Consider the following 23,810-nt stretch of genomic DNA (forward strand, 5'->3'; position numbering starts at 1 on the left):
TTTTTAATTTCAGCAGATGATTATGGGTTTCCTAGTTTGTATCTACAATCAATTCAAATATAAATTTGCTTATTATTTTTGCATTTGATTTATGCACATATATCTGTATATAAAAACTTTAATGTTTCCTTTATGTATTAGTAAAATTGTAAATCACTTTATTTTTTATTGTTTGTGCAGTGTTTGCAAAATAACAACTCTAATAACCAACTTAAATTGTCCAATGATGATGATTTTATACAACCAAAACTAATATGTCCTCAACAACAAAAATATTTAAATTGTTTTTCATAAAAGTCTAACATGAAAAATGACAGTTTAGATATATAAACACTCTATGGTTTTTTGGTGCGGTTTAATAGTAAAAACCTCTACCTTTAGTCCTATGCTTTTTCTAGATACTTTAAATTGTATGCATTTGTTAATACTTACTTAGCATAATATTGAAAAACAGAATACCTTTTTTTGTTCCTGTGAACACAACTGATGTACAAAAGGATGAAGCATACTATTTTTAAAACCAATTAAAAGTAGTCAATTTTTAACTGTTTCCTAGCCGTCACCAAAAAGAAATGAGGACCTGAACTAGGGTGACAATTATGTTAGTGGAAAGAAGGGGACATAAATGTGGGTCTTGTGAAGTTAGAAATGACAAAATTTGACTAACACATTTGATATGTATGGTGAACGCTGGTAAGGATCCATGGATAACACCAAGGTTGCAAGCCTATGTGACTGGGAAAGAAGGTACTCCTCTTGACATTATTCAGAAAATTTGGAAAAGGGAAGGATTTGGTGGGAAAGAGGAGCTCTTTATTGAACATGTTGTGTTTGAAATGCCTGTGAGACATCCAGTTAGAGATGTCCAAAAAGCAAATAGTAATATGTGACTAGAATGCAGGAGAAAGCTATAGACTGGGAAAAATGTGCCTGGAGATAATAATGGAATCAACTGGAGCCTGTGATATCATTAAGTGATATAGTATAGAAGGCAAAGAAAAAAAGACTAGGGAGACGGCCTTGGGGATACCTGTGGTTAGTGGGTATGACATGAATAAAGCTCTAGCAGAGGAGACTGAGAAGAAATAATGAGATGGGTAGAAAGAGGACCAGGAAAGAGCTGTATTACAAAAAATTAGAGAGTAGAAAGATTGCAGGGGAGTCAGTGATGAATAGGATAAAAGGAGGTAAATAGATAAAAAAGATCATGTTTGAGAAAAGCCATTAAATTTGGTAATAAATGAATCACCAATACTTTTGGAGAAAGCAGTTTCAGTGGGAATGAGGTTGGAAGCCAGATTGCAGAGGGTGTAGAAGTGAGTTAGAATCACATAGTGAAGATGGCTTTTTTAAAAAATTTCACTGAGAAGAAAGAAGATATGTAAAGTCATAACTAGCAAGGATGATTGAATCAAGGAAGAGTTGTTAATGATAAGGGAGATTCTGATGTGTTTATAATCAGAAGGGAAGGAGCTATTTGATAGGGAGAGATTAAAACAGAGAGAATGTGAATGATATTGGGAAGAAATTTGTTGGATGGGATTAACATTATATGTAAAATTATTTGCTTTGGAAATTTGAAGGGTCACCTCTTCATGGGAGATAGGATTGAAAGAGAAGGAATATTTCTGAGTGATGTGAAATGAGGAATAGGGGGAAAAGAGGAGGCCTCATTGAATGGTCTTAATTTTTTTCCATTAAATATGAGGAGTACTTAGAGGCTCAAGGAAGGAGGAAATGTTTGGAATAGCTGCCATGAGAGAAAGACAGCAAATTGATTAGGGAAGTGTAAAATCACTTCCCAGGATGCAATGAGGACCCAGTTGAGATTAGATAATGTAAATTTGTTGTGAGCCTCATCTGTATAGTTTTATGTTCTCTGCTCAACCTACCTCCCACCCCAGGTTCATAGACAAGTATATGAATAGAAATGAAGGAGGATGGTAGGAATATTCCAAGGTTGGGGGTTGGCAAGGCATAGTTGGTGATGTGACTAAGGGCAAGAGATTTGAGTGTAGAAAAAAAGTATAGAACAGAAGTTCCTAATATGAGAATCTGTGAATATAATTTTTAATATTTTGACTATATTGCCATATAATTGGTTTCCTGTATAATTCTATGTATTTTACTTTATGCATTTAAAAACATTGTTCTGAGAAAGGCTTCATCTGACTGCCACACTGTTGTGACACACACACACACAAAGATTAAGAATACCTGGTGTAGAATTTAATTGATTTACCAATAGATGGAGATAGGAAAGGGGGGAGAATGTAGAGAATTCGAGGATGTTGGCCAGGGAAGGACTGAGAGGTGTAGGCATTGGAGATACAGTGAAGAAACAGAAGAGAGTTAGGGGCCATAAGAAATAGGGAAAGATGGAATGATAAAGTATTGTGATCAAATAAAGGAACATGGAAATGGAACACTTGTGGATGATTGAAGGATCAAAGATGTGGTCATCTGTGTGTAACTAAGAGAGATCACAAGGATGTTACCTGCTCTATATGCAGGAATAGGTCATAAGAATGAAATATGTTTAGAAGCTGTAAATTTAGGGTAGTTGAAGGAACATTAATATGTATTCGAAAGTCCCCTAGTATGAGAGGAGGATTTAGAGTGGAGACTGTGAACTAGATACTGAACTCATTATAGAAAATGATAGGCAGATAGGCAGACAGATATAGCCACTGGTTGATCAAGTAATTGAAAAGTGCATGCTATGTGTCAGTCACTGGACTGGGGATATAAATACAAGCTAGAAAAGCAATCTTGCCCTCAAAGAACTTTCTTAGTGTGAAAGCAACAGGTAAAGGAGAACTTGAAAAGAGGGAAGGGAAGAAGTGTGACAAGGATATGGTCAAAAAGTGGCATTGAGGACTGTGAAAGTGAAATCTTATTGAGCCTTGAGTTCCAGGGAAGATTCCAAGTTTCTGATAGAGAGAAGATGAAGGTGATAACCAGAGTGGAGGCAGTAAGGTATGGGAAATGGCCTGGGGTGGGGAGTATCAATAAAATAATGACCAAGAGAATCTGGAATGAGCAACATATTTGGATAGTTTGAATTTTTAATTTTTTTTGTTGTTTATATTTTTTTTTTGGTGAAGCAATTGGGGTTGTGACTCACCCAGGGTCTCACAGCTAGTAAGTGTCAAGTATTTGAGGCAGGATTTGAACTCAGGTCCTCCTGATTCCAAGGCCAATGCTCTATCTACTGCACCGCCTAGCTGCCTCCACAAATACTAAAACTGAAATATATAACAAGAAAAAAAGAAACATAAGCTTAAATATAAGATAAGAAAAGAAAAAAAAGCATGTTATGTACACAGCAGAATGTAGGAGATGATTCAGAATATATAGCAATAACTTTCCATTTCAATAAAGCCTATATGTTAAATACTGCACATTATGTTGAAAGCTTGCCATCTTTTCTTTGCTTCCTAGTAAGTTTTCTTTTGTTCTCTGCTATACATTTTTTACTTGGTTCTTTTTGCCCCCTTTCCCTGCCCTTCCCTGACCTACGCTACAATTAAGCGTGGATATATTTATATATAGCTATAGACATATACACAAATGTATACATACCTACATATAAATACATATATTCATACGTATATAAACATATACTTTTCCTTCACCTAATTCTGGTTTTCAAGGAGTCATTTTCTTTCTTCAGATTCTGGATCTCCTTTTCTAATTGGTTGGCTTTTTTTCATACTCTTCTTGTTTTTCTTGAATTATTCTTATTTTTCTTTTTATTTTTTCCTCAATCTCTTTCATTTGCTTTTTAAAATTTCTTTAAGTTCTTCAGTGATGTCTTTTTGGGCAGGTAACCATTTCACATTTTTCTTTGGGGTAGAAGATAGTTTCTTTGCTTTAGTATCGTCCTCTGAAAACAACCCTGGTCTTCTCTATCCCCATAGTAGCTCTCTATGGTTGGATTCCTCCTTTGCCTGTGTTTTTTTTTTGGGGGGGGGATAGTTTAATTTTTATACTCACTTCTAGTCCTGGGGTATGGGGGATGGTGCCTCCAGCCTCAGAGCCTCTTCAGTTCTCCCCTCTGACCTTGAATTCAAGCCAAGACCTCTAGCCTCCTATAAGTGCCCACAGCCAGCAGCGTCACAGCTTCTGCACTCTCTGGGCATGTGCTGGTTCCTTCTCATCCCTGCTGCTTTCTGCAGCACAGCTGGGTCTGGCCTCCCTTGTCAGCAGAGGTTCCCTAGATCTTCCCAGGCTCAGATGCCCAACTCCTCTCACTGTCCCAGAGGCAGAAGTTCATGTGGGTGGGACCAAGGCAGCCTCCCAACCCAGCTAACCCCAGGGCTTGTTGCTTATTGTTTAAGTGGTCCCTAGCCTAGAGGTGTTTACTCTTCACTGGGAGTCCAGGGATTTTCTTCAGATTTTCTCCAATTGTCCCAGGAGGACCTCAGTTCTGTCCCTACTCTTATTCATTTTCAGTTCTCTATGTTCACCCTGAGGTGCTATTTTATCTCTTTTGTGGAGGGAAATCTTGAGAGCTTGATGTTTTCTGACCTACTTCACCATCTTCCCAGAATTTTCTCCTTAATTTTTTTTAAAAAGCAGAAATTGCTCAGTTGGTAGTAAAAAAAATTTGAAAATGGAATTGGGGAAAAGTTCTGACTCCTCTCCCCCATCTGTGGCCAATGAATAAGTATATGAGTAAAAAGTACAACCATTACTGGAAAGGGTAGCTGATGATGCAGTCTGCTTAGAAGGAATCAGGTCTCAGTGAATACCAGAAGAAGGAAGGAACGAGAAATGAAAAGTTTTTTTTTAAGACAATTGGGGTTAAGTGACTTTCCCAGGGTCACACAGCTAGTAAGAGTCAAGTGTTTGGTCTAAGGTCAGATTTGAACTCAAGTCCTCCTGAATCCAGGTCCTGTGCTCTGTCCACTGCACCACCTAGCTGCCCTGAGAAATGAAAAGTTTTAAGATGAAAGCAGGCTTATTAATTTTGCAGTAGTCATTCCAGAAAGCACAGTAGTGAGGGAGTGTAGACCCGTAGTGGAAGATAGAGTTGAAAAGGATGAGAGTAAGAGACAGGGCAGTTTGAGAGTCTGGGGTTCCGAATCACTATGATGGGGAAAGTACAGGAGTTGGGAGTATGTTAACCCTTGAGGAATGAGTCCAAGAATATTGGTGGTTGTAGAGTTCCGTTGGGGAAGGCAGGTGATTAGACTTTTCGGGGTCCTCCCTTCAGGTCCAATATTTGTGGCAACTGTTAAACTTGTCTTTTAAGTGCCCAGCATATCAGACTCATGGGAGGTAGGAACAAGCAGAGGTGTGGTCTCAGGACATCTAGTCAGGAGGCAGGAGGTGACAGAGTGAAAAGAGCCAACTGAAAAAACCCTAGGGTATGAGTTTAGTCTATAAAATAATCTTAAGACCATTGTAGAAAGCTCTTTCCTGAAGGCAGATGCTAAGAGGATGATGGCTAGGATTGGAGGGTCCTGGGAGTGCTCTGGACTAAAAATGGAAGATGGGATGGGGCAGGGTGCTGAGTGACCTGTGAGGTAAGAATGGAGATTGGGAGATGGTAGTCTGGAACTAGGGCTGGTGCATCAACTGTGTCGTTCCCTTCTCTTCAGTTCTTTTCTAAAGTCACTTACTTCAGAGGTGAGCAATAATGAAAGCACCTCCTGTTCTCCTTTGGTCATCAGTTGCTTGCTCTGTATAATCCCTAGATAGTTTTTATATCTTCCTTCTCATGCTATCACTTGTCTCAATGAAAAATTATCAGATGTGATATTGGTCTTAGACTTGATGAGGCTGTATAAAATCTCCATTAAGTTTCGGTAATATGTTCCAGGAAGACAACATTTTCCTCTCATGTCCGATTAATATATGGCAGTCTTAGTACATTTCCATACGGAGTTCCTATTCTCCATAACTCATCTCTTCTTTCTCTGATCTGTACTTAATGACCTCTCCCTTGTTAGCACCCATGGATCCTTAGCCACATTTCTGGTGCATAAGAAATTGCTGCTTCTGCAAAAAGCCCAGACTCACTTTCTATCAGAAGATGATCTTAAGCAATATGTAATTCTAAAATCTCCATCTATGTAGTATCATAAATTTAGAGCTTAATGGGACATTAAAGGTCATCTAGTCAAACCTACTTATTTATTTTATGGTTGAGGAAAATAAAGGCCAAAGAAGTTAAATAACTTGCCTCAGATCATATAGGGAGTTAAATGTGAGAGCTAGAATTTGAACTCTGGTCTGACTTTCATTAAAAATTCAGGGTTTTTCATGTGCTATCCTGTACTTCCTTCCTTCTGTGTCACAGTCTTACTCTCTCTAACTTCTTGATAAATGCTTGGATTCCTTTCTGTCACTTTGAATTCTTCTTCCTCTTTGTTTTTCCCTTGAATGATTTCTTTTCCATTCCTTGAAAGTATATTACTTTTTCTTCTCCCCAGAAAAAAAAAAACAGAGAGAAAAGAAACATCCATCCAGCTTTTTCATCTTCAAAGAACATTACTGATCATGCTAAATAAAAGTATCCTACAAATAATTTTCAGGATAGATGGTCTCATTAGGTAATGTGCTCCCTAGAGATGATGGAGCAGCATCTAGGTGACCCTTTCGCGAGTTATCATCATAAAAGGGGCTTATTCTTGAAGAAGAGATTATCTATAGGCTCCTTTTCAACTCTTAATCTGTTATAGAAGGTTGAATTTTAGATCCCTAAGTCTCTAAAAAAACTAACAGTTCAATTCAGTTCAACAATTGGATTCAAGGAGTTTTTTAGCCAGTACCTATTATGTGCACTAAAAATACAAATATGCAAAGATGACAAAGATAGATTAGAACCCTAAGGTTAGATCATCTAGGCCCTATTCTTAAGGTTCTAAGGGGTGTATGTGGGCAGGGGTGTTGCTGCTGGTGGTATATTCACACAATTATCTGGCGTAGATCATATCTGAAACAGAACTTCCCTCTTAACCGCCCCCCCCCAATCTTCCCTCTTACTGTGAAGGACAACACCATCCTCCTATTCCCTCAAACTCACAACCTAGGGATTATGCTGGATTATTCACTATCTCTCACACTTCATATCCAATCTGTTGCCAAGGCCTGTCAGTTTCACCTTTGCAATACTCCTTGTATAGGCTCCCTTTTCTTTTCTGACACTGCCACCACTCTAGTACAGTCCCTCAGCACCTCGCACCTGCATTACCATGAAGTTTGCTGGTGGCTCTGCCTTCCTTAAGTCTCTTACCACTCCAATCCATATTCCTTTAAGCCACCAATGTGATTTTCCCAAAGCACAGGTCAGACTATGTCCTATACTCAATAAACAATGTCTCCCTATTGTTTCTAGGATCAAGTTTAAAATCCCCTGGCATTCAAAGCTCTTTATAGCCTAACCCCTTCCTATTTTTCTAGTCTTCTTACCCTGTGCTCCCTGCCATATTCTCTTTGATTCAAAGACATTGGCCTCCTGTCTGTTCCACTAACAAGTTATTTCATCTCTTGGCTCTGGGTGTGTTCTCTGGCTGTCCTCCATGCTTGGAATGATCTCACTTCTCTGTTCTAACTACTCAAGTCTTTGGCTTTCTTTAAGTCCCAACTAAAATCTTGCCTTCCTTAAGAAGTCTTTCCCAAGCCTTACCTCTATTACTTTTTTCATATTTATCCTATATTTAGCTTATTTAGACATATTTGCTTGCTTGTTGTCTCGCCCATGAGACTGTGAGATCCTTGAGGGCAACGATTGTTTTTTTTTTTTCCCTCTTTTTGTAGCAAAGTGCTTGGCACCTAGGTGGAATCTAAAAGTGTTTATTAACTGACTCTCTAGAAGGGAGAGTGAGAGGTAAAGAAGGCATACAGGCATAATTCCATTTATTTAAAGTCACTGATGGCAGGGATTATCTGTCTTCTTCATTGTTCTTCAATAGCAAGCATAGTGCCATAGACACACTGGCAATTCCTTTTGTTAAAAATAATGTATAAAATAAAAGTAGGTCCACCTTCCTACCTTACAGTGTAGGGACTGCTTGGGCAGAGATATTGCATGTTAGTGTACTGTTACGAGGTCTTTGATGGCTTCTGTAAGGTTTTGATTGTGCTCAGGTTTAATTCAGTCAGTAAAATTCAAATAGATTATTTTGTCTGGCAGCCCAAATCTTCTCTGTTGTTACATAATCTGTCTAAATTGCTGAAGATCATCATTCAGTTTAGAATCACTTGAAGGCAACAAGAGAAATGAAGACTTGGCTCCAGCTGAGTACATAGATACCTTTTTCTACAGGTACTAAAACTACTCAAATAGCTATTGCTTGCTGAATTTTCTTGAGTTTTCTAAACATAACTTCTTGACTGAAGTCTTTTGGTGGGGTGGGCATCATAACGCTGACCACTCGCTAGTTTGCTTTATATTGTTTTTGGAATTGTTCAGTTGTCCATGGGGTTTTCTTGTCAAAGATATGGGAGTAGTTTGCCATTTCCATCCCTAGTGTGTCCACCTTTCACAGATAAAGAACTGAGATAAATAGGGGTTAAATGAGATGCCCAGGGTCCCACAGCTGGTACTTGTCTGAGGCTGGATTTGAACTCAAATCTTCCAGACTCCAGGCCCAGTATTTTATCCATTGTACCAGCTGGCTCTTTGTTCACAACACACCGTTTATGTCCATGGTCTTTACAACTCACCAGTGTCATGATACAGTCATTGTGAAACCCTGTGCTGTCAATCAGAATTTAATGTAAGATGAAATTTGGAATCATAAGATCATTCAGGACCACAGACTTAGAATTGGAAGAGTCCTTATAAGTCATTTAGTCTCACCTCATTTTGCAGATAGATATTTATTGCTAGAAGTACTTTTTATCAAATTCAGTTAAATTTAATGAATACTTCCTGAGTAACCAATATATAAAACTTTATCAAGGTCTAGATAAATGACAGAAGTCTCTGCCCCCATGGAACTTGTTCATGATACTAATTTACCACTCCATTATCCCTGTGTCCCAAATCCTTAGTATATTAAAGGATACACTACTTCTATATGATAGAAAGTTAGTGCTTACTTCTCCCACACATGTTCCTGAATTCTTGTAATAAAACAGATTGTGTTTTTCCATAGACATAGTATCAGAGTTTGGCATAGTGTTGCTGACTCAGCACCAGGAAAGTCATGCATTTCACCAATTCAAATCCTGAATTGCTAAGATGGATCTGTGACCTGATTGACTTAGGTGCTGCTTCCCAGGATGCATTCCACAGTCCTTCCATGCCTCCACATACTGTGGAACTCAGTCATATCTTCTCATAAGTTGGCCACAGGAGTTCTTTCTCACATGCTTGAGCCTTTCCCCAATTTCTCCTGCTATCATAAGGATACCTTTGGAGCACATGAACTTCAGCTTTCATCCCTCATCATCACCATCATTTGAAACAAATATCCTGACTGTATGTTAAAAAGGTAAAGATATAATGCTACACATTCTTTATATTAAAATAAGAACATTTTGTTCCAGGTCCTATAAAATGTTAACAAATGTACTTTTATATGAACAATAAAGGGCCTCCAATGTATTGAGTATTATAAGCATACAAAAATCGTGAATTAGATAAAGTCTGAAGATATTATAAATGACTAAAATTAATGTTCTAGTTAGAGCAAACATGAAGTAGTGAATTAACCATAATTTTACCTGCCTTTTTGGAATATGAAAGGATTTAATAATGATTCATTTGGCCTTTTAAAAATGTTGCATATAGAAATTGAAAGATTCCTTTTTGTCTTTTAGTATACATTTCTGTAGCAAACAGAAGCATTTGAAATCTTTCAGTGATTCTAGAATCATGTTTATTTTTTTATAAATTCCCACAGTTCTCTTCTTTAACCATATTCTGCATTGGTAAACCAGTAAATGAGTAAGTAAATGTAGTGGAAATAAACATCTATATTAAGTGACTTTAAATAATATTTTAAATTTGCATGATTTACCGCTTTCAAAGCACTTTTACAAATATGACATTGCTTTTCTAAAAGTAAATTTTGTAATTTAGAGAGACTTTCTCATAGTGAAAGCACATGTAACACATGTTTAAGTGACAGAGTTGGAATTCCAATTCAGGTTCTATTTCAAATCCATTTCTTTATTTCCCTCATTGTCTGTAATAAAAGATGCTTATGTTGGAAATAATGCAGCCATAGTTTTGTTATGAAATGAAATTTCTTCTTTGGCATTCAGATTTTGATCAATCATCATTAAATGTGTATTTTGTCAGTTGAAATGCTGTCTGCATTACTATAACATATAAGTGCTAAATTATGACTCGTGATATAATAATTAGTCAAGTAATCTTAAAGTGCTAGAATTTTTAAAAAGCTTACAATATCACTGAAGCAATTATGTTATCATTTTTTAGATTTTTGTGGGGAATATTTTATGATATCTAACAGGATATAATGATTTTGAATGTATGTTTAATCCTACTGGGATGGGTTTTGGTGTGTGTATATGTGTGTGTGTGTGTGTGTGTGTGTGCGTGCGTGACTATATGTATATATGTGTTATGGAACTAATGAGATGGGGAACCATGATACAAAATAAGAAATTAGATCAGTCAACTAGCATGTATTAATCCCCTGCTATGTACTAGGCTCTGTGTTAAGTGGTGAGGTTACAAAAGAAAGGCCAAAAAAAATTCTAGCTTTCAAGGAACCTATTATCTAATGGGGGAGAAAACATACAGACAACTATGTACAAGATATACATGCATGTATTTTATATATATATATATATATATATATATATACACACACACACATATATATATATATATAATAAATTGGAAATAATCAACAAGAACGTGCACTGGGATTAATGGGGATCAGGAGAGGTTTCTCACAGAAGGTGGGACTTTATCTAACACTAGAAGGAAGCAAAGAAAGCTAGCAGGTAGAGATGAGGAAGGAGAGATATTTATATAAATCTTTCCTAACATTTTCCTAGGGGGCTTTTAGGATATAGAATTGGCAATTTAATTTGCTATTTTTAATTGAGTTTTTAGACTGACTATTTAATCAGTGCATTGCTTTGGTATCATATGTAGTTGTACATATTTGTTTTTATATGGGTGTCAATATTGCCTACCTATAGTAGCTGTCCAGGATATTTGTGCTGATAGACTAAATTAATGGTTGTTCATCCAATTCAATGTCGTTGTCTGAAAAATTCCTTCTTTATCTATTTTGCTTTTCCTATGTGGATAGATAAGCCAATTTCTTTTAGGTAGTCATGAATCTTATTGAAGAAGCCCTGTAGTATTCTGGGATTTGTTATAGTCCGAATCCAACAAGAGAAGCATGGGAACTCCTTTTGCATTTGAATCACAGGGAATCTTCCATAAGAGTGAGTTCTTTTATTGAGCATACATCTCTGTTTTTTATTTTATCATGTTTAATATTAGTATTAGCCAGAGTTTGTACTTTTACCACAATTTAGACACAGACAATAAACATTTACCTTATCATACTTTGGCAATAAAAAAGGAATTATATGCATTTTTGAATCTCTGTAAAACAAATTCATACAGTTGTTATAAAATATACTTTGCAAAGTGATATACAGATGTGTCATTATTGTTATTTTATCTTTACCATATCTTTCACATCTTTAACTTCATTTTTCATTCTCTTGTCAACACTCTAATTTAGGACCTTATTCCCAAATCTTTAACAATTGAAACATCCTCCTAATCATTCTGATTTGCTTATGATTCCTATCTTTATCCCAATCTCTTCTCTATCCTTATCTTTATTCCAGTCCCTCTCCCTTCCCTGTCCCTATCTCTTATTTATCCTTATCCTTATCCCTATCCCTATCAGTATCTATATCTCCTCCCTTAAACCTATGCCTAGCCTTATCCCTCTTCCTAGGAATCTTAGAGATCATTTGCCCTGAATACTTAATTTTATGCATAACAAAACTGAACCCTGGTAAATAACTACTTATTCTTTTTTTTAATTTGTTAATATCACCCTGCCTAGTCTATACTTTCATAAGTATTTATGAAACCATTATTGAAGAATAGAATTTGTAAACTTGGCCAAAAATATATTCATTTATGTTCCTAGCTCACTGCTATACTGAAGAGACTTTTTAGTATAATCTTAGATAGTCTTGCAGTCTTCTTTAAATCTAGTATTCTTGTTTCCCTTGTAGCAGATTTTTAGTACCCTAATTAAGTTCTTAATTCTTAATCTAGGAGATAAATTAAAGTATTTTCTCTCTACTCCCCAGCTACAACTCTAAACAACTTTACTTTCCCTTAACAAAGCTAATTCTTCTCATCTAAGTAGAGAATAAAAAAGACTGAAACTTTTCAAGCTGAGCAGGTTTTCTGTTCTGAGTCTAACTTCCATCTCCCAGGGGGTGAATATAACTTCTTTGGACCTCAGGACACTTTTCTGCTTAGCCAAAGAAATTTTCTGGAATACATGAGTACAACAGGAAGCCTGTTTTTCTCTGGGCATGTCTGAACTAGTCATTTTCTCCTCTGACAGAAAGTTCATTAGCTATATTGTGAACATAACAAAATGTTTTCCTACTAAAAGTCTTTGCTTCTAAAAACCATAGACATCTAAAAACTTTCTCCTTCTCCCTGTGTTCTGTGTCTCTTACCTCACCTTTCCCTTTCTTTCTGAACTGTTTCTTTTATGAAGAGTGAAGAAATAGAGACTTGAGATTTTTAAAAAATGGTCTAGTAAAGATTAGAATGGGTGGTACTTCACCATGTCATTTGTTGATCACATCATGATGACAAATTAGCAAACCTCTTAAGCTGAAAACACAATTAATTCTTATAAGCAATAAAATTAACTTTCATTGATACTTTTGGTGGCTACCCAATTTCATCTATATGGATATTCTGTACACCTATGCAATCCTTTCTCATTTTGTCATCCTTTGTGATTCTTGTCTATTGATTCCCATAAATCTTCCTATATGTTATTGATGTTTTAAAAAAATTTCCTGTGACTTGTTAATTTCTACTCCCGCCTTCATAGAACCTTCCATTGTAACAAATAAACAAAATAAATTATTATATTGACTATATCTGAAAAGACATACTTCTTTCCCTGTCCACTATACCTTTGCAGATGGACAGTGTCCATGCTTCACTATCAGGTCTTCTGAAGTTTTAATATATCACTTTGTTAATCTGAATTCTAAACTCTTTTGCTGTTATTTTGATTACATTATTGTGGTCATTGGGAGAATTGTTCTCCAGGTTTGCTTTTTTTGTTCTGCATTAGTTCATGTTAGTTTCTCTGAATTTTTCATGTTTGTCATATCTTATAATACAATATATTCCATTACATTCATATACTAGAGTTTTTTTAGTCATTAAACAATTGATAGGCACTGATGTTCCTTCTAGTTTGTTGCTATTACCAGAATTGCTGTTCTAAGTATCTATTCATTGGACCATTTTCTATGACTTTAATAATCTTCTTGTAGTATATGGCTGGTAGTGATTACTTTAGATTGAAGAATACGTATATTTTAGTGGCTTTTTTTCTTTTTTGCTGTGTAATAAATTAAAAAAACCTGAGATAGAGTTTCCAGGTAATTAATAATCAATTAATTAAGTAGACTAGCTAATCATCAATAAAATTGATGGTCAGTGGTTTCTCTCAGCAATCAAAGACAAAACCATATAGAGGCTGAAAGCTTTAAATATTTTTGTAAACAGGAATCCCCATGACAAGTGAAAATCAACTGATTGGTGGACATTTAATGAGGCAGTGGGCTACAAGTCTTCAGCTCCTCCTGATGAGAGTGTGGCATCATGATGAGATAGCCACTTTCAGCAATCTAGATAGGGAAATCCATCTCCATCCAGTCCACTCTGGTTGGTTTTCTTCTTCATGAGCTGGGTTACCCTAAACTCTAATGGAGGGGCATAAGGACAGGATTCCTTTTCCCTTGGGTAAGAACTTGCCTAGACAGGATTCTGTTTATACTCCAAACAGAAGTACAGTCTTCTAGTTCAGTGTGGTCAGGCACACCCAACTTGGTCATTATAATTCTGCAGCATCTATTTTCCATTGTTTTATTATTATTATTGCTCTTTCCATTTACCTTATTTTAGTCATTGTGTATATTGGTTTTCTGGTTTTCCTTACTTTATTCTGCTTCGCTGTGTATGTCTTCCTGGTTTTGTATTCATCATATCCTTTATTTCTTAAAGCACAACATTATTTCATTGCAATTTTCACCGCATTTTCTTTAGCCAGTTTCCAAACCAATGGGAATAATAACAACAGCTAATATTTATATAGTGCTTTAAGTTTTTCAAAGTGCTTTTCATTTATCATCTTATTTGATATACTTTGTTTTCCAGAATTTGCTAACACAAGAAGTGTTAGTATAAACATTTCATTGCATAGAGAGCCAGGATCATTATTTCTGTGATTTATCTCTTTGTGAGTATAGATCTACCAGTGGAATCTCTGGGTGAAAGGGGTTGGACATTTTAACTTTTTCTTTAGCAAAATTCTGAGTTTCTTTCCAGAAAATTTGCATCATTTCACAGTTTCACCAACAATATTAATGTTAATTAATTAATATTAATGTGTCTATATTTCCTCATCCCCTCAAATATTGACCATTCCTATCTTTTGTCAGTTTCATTTTGTTGGGCATTAGGTGAAACTTCATGGCTATTTTGATTTGCATTTCTCTTACTGTTAGTGATTTAGACCATTCCTTTATTTGATTATTGACAGGGTGTAATTCTTTTTTGGGAACAGTTTATGCATTGCCTTTGGACAGTTATCTAAGTTTTCTCAACTGTAAAAAGAGGGAGTTGAACCAAATGGCATATAAGATCCTTTCCAGTTCTGTCTATGATTGATCCTCTGGATGACTTGTTATCTTATATCTTTCTATTAATTGACTAAATATGTTAGATATTGGACTCTTATCAGCATTGTTTGATACATTTCTCCTCAAATTGAATTCTTAACTTCTAGTGTGGAAATGATTTTCAATAAATCAATCAAGCAAGAAATCAACAAGTATTTATTGAGCACCTTCTGTGTGCCAAGACCTCTGCCAAATGTTAGGGATACAAGTACAAAAAATGAAACAATCCTTACACGTAGAAGGTTAAAATTCTAATAGGGGAGGCAAAAACTTAGAAAAGTATGTAGATACTGAATTCTAAAGTGAATATATGCAAATACATGCAAAGTAGTTAGATATTAGGTAGTTTGGGATGGAGGACTGTAGCAACTAGGGGATTAGGAAAGGCCACAGCACTTCTTAAACTGTGGGGTTTCGACCCACTGTTTGAGAAGTGCTGAAAGGGTGGTGAGTGGAAAAAGTTTAAGAAGCCCTGAATTATCAAAGATGGAGCTTGAATGAGTTTTAAATATAGATAGAAACTCAATGAAATGGAGGTAAGGAGATCATTCTAGGCATGTTCTGCTTCCTTCCTCTCCATCCTCATCTCTCCCTACCTCCCCCGCCATAATCTTCTGTATGTTGCTCCTGTGCTTCATCTGTTGCTGATTTTCACTTTTCTGAGGTCCTTGTAAAAGAAGCTCAGTTTGACTGGAGTCTTTAATTTTGTCACTTTTTTTTTAGGACCATCAGTCTTCCATGGAGGAAAACTATTTTAATATCTTGGAATACCAGTGAATTACTTAAATAGTTTCTCTCTTTTCTCTCATTCTAAATACATGATCAGACTCCTTTCTCAATTATACATGTCCTCAGTAAAGTCTTTAACTCCATTTCTTGTGTGCCGTTAAATGCGACTTTAAAATGACTGTTTCACATTGTTTTGTTGATAACATGTTGGCAGCCTATTTAAATTCACTGTGCAACTTTGATTTGCCTTTGGGTTTAATTATAATTTCAATTCTTCCAAAATCATAGTGGCTATGATTTGTATCATCACATGTGGAAAAGGAATAAGAACTTGACCTTTGGTTACATTGATATAGGTAGCAGGTAGCTCCTGGATGAGCAGATTCCCTCTACCAATGCAAATCAGCACCTTCTCTTCAACTCGCACTCTTTTTTTTTTTTTTTTTAAGAAGCTTCTTATTTTTATTGTTAGGATCTGGGTTACTTGAGAGGGATGAAACGAGAGGAGTGGGTGGCTCCAATACCCGGCTGGCCGTGTTTTACAGGCTTGTAGGTGATGGAGAATTCGCCCAGGTAGTGTCCGATCATCTCGGGCTTAATTTCTACCTGATTGAAGGTCTTGCCGTTATAGACGCCCACCATACTTCCCACCATCTCTGGCAGAATGATCATATCCCGAAGGTGTGTCTTTACAACCTCGGGTTTTTCTATGGGGGGTGCCTCCTTCTTGGCCTTCCTCAGGCGCTTCAGGAGGGAATGCTGTTTGTGCCGCAGACCCCTGTTGAGTCGCGGCCGCTGTCGAGCGCTGTACGACTGCATGAGCTGTTCCTAGGATATGTCCAGCAGCTGATCCAGGTCCGTGCCGCGGCAGGTGAACTTCCGGAAGATTCGCTGCTTCTTCTGCCCCACTTCCTCCATCTTGTCCGCTGTCAGGAAAAGCTCAACTCACATTCTTAGAGATACACAGAGCACTGAGAACTTACCTTCTTTGCCCAGAGTCACATAGCTATACTTGTGAGAAACAAGTCCTGAACCCCAGTCTTTCTGGCTGCAAAGCCAGGTTGTTATCCACTGTAACATGCTGCCTTTCATCACATGTAGAAAATTGGTATCAAAAAGACAGTTTTTAGGGGCAGCTAGGTGGTGCAGTGGACCAAACACTTGACATTTACAAGCTGTGTGACCCTGGGCAAGTCACTTAACCCCAATTGCCTTAACCCCCCCCCCCCCATTACAGCAAGCAATTTGGGATCTTTGAAGGTACTATACAATTTTGGAAATGTAATCCAGTTATCTTCATCCTTTACATCTGTTCAGATGCATCCTATAGTCTGGGAAGTACATGTTGCTCACCTACTTGGATGGTTATACTTTGGACAAATTGCTTTTACATTCTTGAGGATTCTAAGTGTTCTATGGTGTTATTCAATTAGAAGAAAGTTACTTATTTGGATCATTTTGCAAATCTTACCAACCAATAAAAATTTCCTTTTTTCCCCCTGAACTTTTTGTAGGGCATCCTACATAAACTTCACAGTATCTGAACATATTTGTATTTACCTTGTTTAATACCACACTTGACATCAATGCTAAGCTAATTATTGAGGAAAGTATGTGCGAATTATAAAATTATCCAGTTTAGCATATACAAAACTATGCTATATAATATGATGTGATACGATACTACAGGTTGAACAAGTAATTTAACTTTTCTGGACCTCAGTTTTCTCCTCAGTAAGTGAGAAGTTTGGATTTGGTGACCTCTAAGTCATTTCTTTTTGTAAATCTTTGAAAGGATGATAGTTGATAAGATTGATAAATCACATAACTCTGTAGTTGAGTCTTTCATAGTATTACAGGATGTCATGTATTCCTTTGTGTTTTGTATGAGTTAATTACGATGTAATTTAGTATTATTATATAGCTACATATATATATATACTCATTTTCATAATCAATAAGGACAGCTAGATGGAGTAGTGCACAGAGTGCTGGGTCTGGAGTCAGGAAGAACTGAGTCCAAATCTGCTCTCACACAGTTATTATTAGCTGTGTGACCCTGGAAAAGTCACTTAACCTCTGTTTGCCTCAGTTTCCTCATCTGCAAAATGAGAACAATAATAGCACCTACCTCCCAGGGTTGTTGTGGGGATCAAATGAGATAATAATTGTAAAGTGTTTAGCACAGTGCCTGGCACATGGTAAGTGTTATATAAATGTTAGCTATTACTATTAACAATTATCATACATATACAAGATACAAAAAGGATGTCAAACCTTTCTTGATTATCTTGATAAAGTTTCTCATATATAAAAACATACAAAAAATTTTAGGTTAAGTAAAAATATAGGACCAAATCAGAATAGCATGCACGACGTGGAAATTAAAGCAAAAATTATAGATTTAAGCTAATGAATGCTCTAAAACAATTTACTGCCATCTGGAAAAAGTAAGCTATGCAGAAGGTATTTCAGAATTTATCCAAGGGAGGAAAACAGCATAAAAAGTGAAAGAACAGATTGATTTTAATTGTAATCACTTTAGTCAAATCTTGATAATGACTTTCAACCAATATTTATCACAGTAATGTTAATTATTTGGAATGTTCTTTCACTTAATCATTGACATACTAACACTATGGGAGCTGTTACAGTTAAGTAATTTTCTCCTCTGAGGGTCATGTTGAATGCCTTACAATTGAAGAGGGCACTTAAGTCAGGACAATATATCCAGTCTTAGAGCCTTGTCATTTTTCACAATGTCTTTTCTGAAAAATGAATCATCTCACATTTTCTCAAATCCAGATTTTGAAGGGCTCTTCTTGTACAGCAGCAATGCAGAATTAGCATTCATTGCTCCCCACATCAATCTGGAAGACATTGTACTTCACATAATCACTGCCTACTTTAATACCTTTGTCCTAGTGTAAGCATTAATTATATGTGTCAACAATAATCACTTTTCAATATGATAATTGTAGGTAGAGAAAAGTCTACCATTAGCAAACGTGTGCTTGAAAGATAATGTCTTCAGAGATAAGAGTTTTTTTTGTGTAATATGTTACAGTAGCTTTCCATGAGGTCCCTTAATATTCAATGCCTAAGGGACCCCACAGGTGTAAAAATTATTTTCTTTGTTTGATATCAATAGGGGCTCTTTACATAGAAGAAAAATGAAGTCCTAGGTGCCAAAGAGAATAAGATCCTTCTAGTCATTAATAGTAAGTGAAAGCAAGAAGATCTATGTGATAATTTGTTTTTAACTCTTTGTGCATTTAAAAAAAAAGCCTAATAATGTAGCAAAAATTTGCTGAGTATCTACTTTGTGAAAGGCACAATGCTAGGGGTTGTGGGTAATAAAAATACACGGCTCTCCCAAAAGTTTTAGTGCAGTCTTAAGCTATTAAAACTATTTAACTTTAATAGCTTAAAACTGCACTATGACTTTTGGGCCTGTATTGTTAATACATAGCTTCTGTCCTCAACGAGGTTGAATATATTTTTCAATGAATTATAATCATGTTATGTTTGCCATTGTGATTTAGTTTAAACGTGGCTCATTCTTGGGTCCCTGATTTAGTTATTGATATACTAAGGCAGTGTGGTCATTGTGGAGAGCACAGGACTTAAGAGTCAGACTACTGTATTTGATTTTGAGTGCCAGTTTGAACACTTACATGATGTGTAACCATGGGCAAGACATATAAATTCTATGAGCCTTGGTTTTCTGTTAAATGGGTAATAAAATACTTCCAATATCTGCTTCCCATTGCTATTGTAAGAAAAGCACATTATAAACCTAAAGTGCTATTGAAATATAAGTTTTATGATTGCAAAATAATCTTATCTTATAAATAAGATCATGACTAGTCATTAGATGCACAAGATGACAGTGGAAAGATCACTTGATTTACAGTGAAAGAACCTAGGTTCAAATCATAGGTCTGTTACTTAACTGAGTGACCTTGTGGAAGTCACATCACTTTTTTGGCCCTAAGATTCCTCACCTATAAAATGAGGATGAGAGGTTGTATAATCTTTAAGGTTCTTTGCAGTTCTAAGGCTGTAATTCCATAATCTTAGGTATTTTTTAACAAGAACCCTAAAGACCACAGTATAATTAATTATATCAAACAAATATATAAAGAATTCAATATTAATATTAAATATTAATTAATTCATACAACAAATATTTACTAAGTGCCTGTGTCCTCAGAAACCTTACAATAATAGATGACATGAACTATGCTTAAATGAATGTAATCTAAATTAGAATATGTTCACCCAAAGAGCATTGAAAAGACTCATGGTTGACCTTAAAAAACTGGAGGATATGACTGATGAAAAATTGTCCACAAAAAATGAAGTAAATTGGATCATCAAAAGATATATTGGTTTTCACAGACAAGGCGACATGACCCTGAGAAGACTGAATGAGTTTAAAACAGGCCTGTAATTCCAGAGTAATAAAAGTACTAGAAGAAGAATCAAGGTGTAGGGACTTAGGAATAGAAGAATAAGAAAGAGGCCTGGACTTGTGAGCATTGGAATATTAGATGGGAAGCTGGTCAAAAAGGTAAAAGCTAGGAGCTGATCAAAAAGTAGATCAAGACCCAATTATTGAAATTAGAGGCATTAAATCAGAGTGAGACCACTATCAAGTCTGCCATTATGCTGATCTGTTCTGGCACTGGATATATGAATTCTTATGTTTCACCTACTTCGCTGTCAGATTGATATTAGTACCTAGAGTGGAAGCAGGTGATGCCAATGGGAAATGGAGGAGTTGGTGGAGTTGTGGTGGAGCAGGGGATAGGGGCAAATATAGCCTCTTCATTTGGAGTTAATTATCTGGGTTCAAATCCTGGTTTTGCTATGTATGGGACCTTAGGCAAATTAACTGAATCTCTCAGGCTCAATTTCCTTATCTGTAAAATTAGGGGTTTAAACTGGATGATTTCTAAGTTCCCTTCCATCTCTAAATTCTATGATACTATAATCTCACTTCTTTCTCTACCCCTTGATCCTGGTTTCCTAATTTGTAAATAAAGATTTTGTGAAAATTTTATCATATTTTGTATATAAGTGTCAATTTTAATGCTAAAGGCTCATCAAAACTCATTCACAGTTCCTTATGTCTTTATTTTTCATTGACTTAAGCTTATACTTCCATTTTTCCTAGTTATACAATTTCTTCCCTAATGTATCCTTCACTTAACTCAGTGTTTTGAGGGTATTTCATTTACAGTAGCTTTCATTTTACTATAAGCTTTTTTCCATGCTGTCTCTTGGCCGCTTGCCTTTTTAACCATATAACTTCGGTAGCTTGAGATCACTTAACTCCCATCTGTAGGTTCACTTCCAAGACAGGCAGGGAGACTATAAGAAGCTCATCATTTCAGTATTGTAACAGATTTGTGACTGACAAGGTGACAGTAGTTATCTGTGTACCTATCATCTTCCATCTGTCTTCTAATAAATTACCACAATAGGTGTCCCATCTTAATCCCTGCATACAAGATCCCAACCTGGCAACCAAGTTCCCCCAGGGACTGAATGTTTTCCTTCTGAGCCAAGTCCCTGAAATCTTCTTCTAGATCTACTTGGTTGTTAACTCCTGCTGGAAGGGAATGTAAATTGGTTAGGACACTGGTGTGGGAATCAGAGGACCTGGTTTCAAATCCCACCATTAATGGAAACTTAATCAGGTTACTTATCCTTTGTGCACCTCGGTTTCTTCAAATATAAAAGGAGTTGAACTAGATTACTCAGAACCATTCTGTTTATGGAGCTGTGATCTTGCTTGTTTATTTAAACCTCTGTTTTACTTGTCCCACCCCCTACTTGAATAGACACTCGTAGATACATCAGATTCTGGATCAGGCCTTTGACTAAATGCCTAATAGTACTTTTGTCCTGCTTGCCCATCGCTGTGTGCAATAACTAATGTTCCTATTTGCTTCTATGTTCAGACCTGCCTGTCCCCAAATAATCAATTCTGTGTCATATTCCTGTAGTCTAACATTGATTTTTCAACTGACCTATGGATCTAACTGGACTCTTTGGTATGGTTCTTCCAGTGAGGTCACAGAATCTTTGAAATTGTCAAAAACTCCTGAAAGTGAAGAGGTTTACCTACAATTCTCAGAAAAACCTTAAAATTTTAGATTCCTTGTAGACTCACTTATCTCTCTTTGACATCTTTCCTCCTTGGCCCCCAAAAAGAACCTGGCTACAGTTTTGTTTATCGGTCCAAGGAAACCCTTAAAGTTTTAGAAACTGCCTTTAGAAACTTGCCCTTTGAAAGCAAACTTCCCCTTTCAGCTCCCTTCATTATCTATTCTCATTATCTGTTCAAATCACTCAGACATTCCAAATGGAAATTCTCACCTGGACCCTTTTCCAAACTGCTCACCTCCCTTCTTCAACTGGGCTTTCCCATTGTTTCACCTTCCTGTGGCCTTTGGCCATTTCTTACCCTTAATCCTAGCCTAAGGTGCCACAAGGTCCAGGACCCAGGAGTTCTGTTCCCCCCAGCTTGCTGGCCACTCCCATCCAAATCTCCTTGGACCCCCTCCTCCTGTCACTCCAAACTGCTTGGCCACTCCTTAGACCCCTCCCCAATCTTTCTGTACTTAAAGACTCATCTTTCCCCCATTCAGACTCTGGGAATTTCTCATGCCCCTAGAGGATGAGACCCCACGCCCGCCCGTAACAAGTGTCACCTGGCCTGACCACCTTAGCCCCCAGCCCCCACTCAGACTCTGAGCTTTCCTCATGCCCAAGAGGTTGAGACTGCCTCACGCCGCACCAGACCACCTTAACCCCCATTTAGATCACTGATGTTTGTCTTCCTTTGGAGTCTGACCTATATGCATATCTTTAATAAACTTTTTCTCTGGCTGGAAGAAGATCCATGATCTGGACTTTTCCCCACGATCTTGGGGTGCCTCTGTGCATCTAAGGGCACCCCAACCCCCCCCTTCAAAAGAACAAGCATTCGTTTTGCCTAATAACAAATAGATGAGAGTTCAGGAATGTTTAGCACCTGGGCATAGTGCTTGGTACATGTTGTTCTTGTTCATTTGTTTCACTGGTGTCCTACTCTTTTTGACTTCATTTGGGATTTTCTTGGCAAAGATACTGGAGTGGTTTGCTCTTGCCTTCTCCACTATGGTATATAGTAGATGCTTAATAAATGATCCTCAATTACTTGATGGATTCAGAATGACTTGGGTAGCTTTATTCACTATCCTACAGCAGTTGGACTATCACATACTAAAATCCACAGGTAAACATTAAATTTTGGTGCTTGTCTAATTTTTTTTTCTTACGTGGTAAGCTCTAAGAGAACAAGTATCATTTCTTTTTTATGTTTTAAAACAGCACCCTGCATTCTGTGAGCAGTTAAAACAGCAGCCACCACAACAATGGCTGTGAGATTGAAGGTACAAAGCAAGGGCAACTCATCAGGAGGTCAGTCTCCGAACCAGCGGCTATGAGATGCAGTGTAATGAGAAAGAAATGGAGTTCACTAAACTTATGAGTCCCGAAGGGAAAAGGGCTGCTCCTATCTACTCTCTCACTGTCTGAATGCAGCTGCATTCAATAATGGTTGAAAGAAAACAAGAGAAGCAGCAATCAGCACATTGCCATTTTTGTTTAATGGTTAGGAATAAGTTTATTATGTATAGTAATGCTAGCAGTATCTTTACAGTTGGGATTTCTTCAGTAGCACCAAGAAAGGTGTATATTCAGTAATCTTTGGCTAAAATAATAACAATAATAATACTTTTTATCTGGCAAAGCTCCAATAGAATGACACAGACTGCAACTCCAGCCTATTATTACTATACCTTCACCAGGGTTTGAGTGCACCATTTTATGTTTTGGGCTCAGAGATTAATACTGTTATGTTTTTAATGATGTTTGCCATTGTAATCAACACACAAATAGGTCTAATAAGAATATCTCATTCAAGGAACATGGCTTTCAAAATTAATGTGGTGTGTTTTTTTCTATTAGAAATGGTAGCTTTCTAATAAAGCTACTAAATATTGTACATTCAGATATCTTTAAAGGAAGAGTTAATTCAGAACTCAGGGCTACAGAAGATTATTCATCCGTGTAGATACAATTATATCTGAGTAGATAATGGATTTGTGTTA

The 23,810-nt window shown here is 36.6% G+C and overlaps 1 pseudogene; it reads right to left on the bottom strand.

The window, feature by feature from the left end:
* Positions 1-16,122: 16,122 nt before the first annotated feature.
* Positions 16,123-16,575, bottom strand: LOC114054270 (annotated as a pseudogene).
* Positions 16,576-23,810: the final 7,235 nt, after the last annotated feature.

The sequence above is a fragment of the Vombatus ursinus genome, unplaced genomic scaffold (genome assembly GCF_900497805.2).
Source record: "Vombatus ursinus unplaced genomic scaffold, bare-nosed wombat genome assembly UNPS02014812.1, whole genome shotgun sequence".
In the NCBI taxonomy this organism is placed as follows: domain Eukaryota; kingdom Metazoa; phylum Chordata; class Mammalia; order Diprotodontia; family Vombatidae; genus Vombatus; species Vombatus ursinus.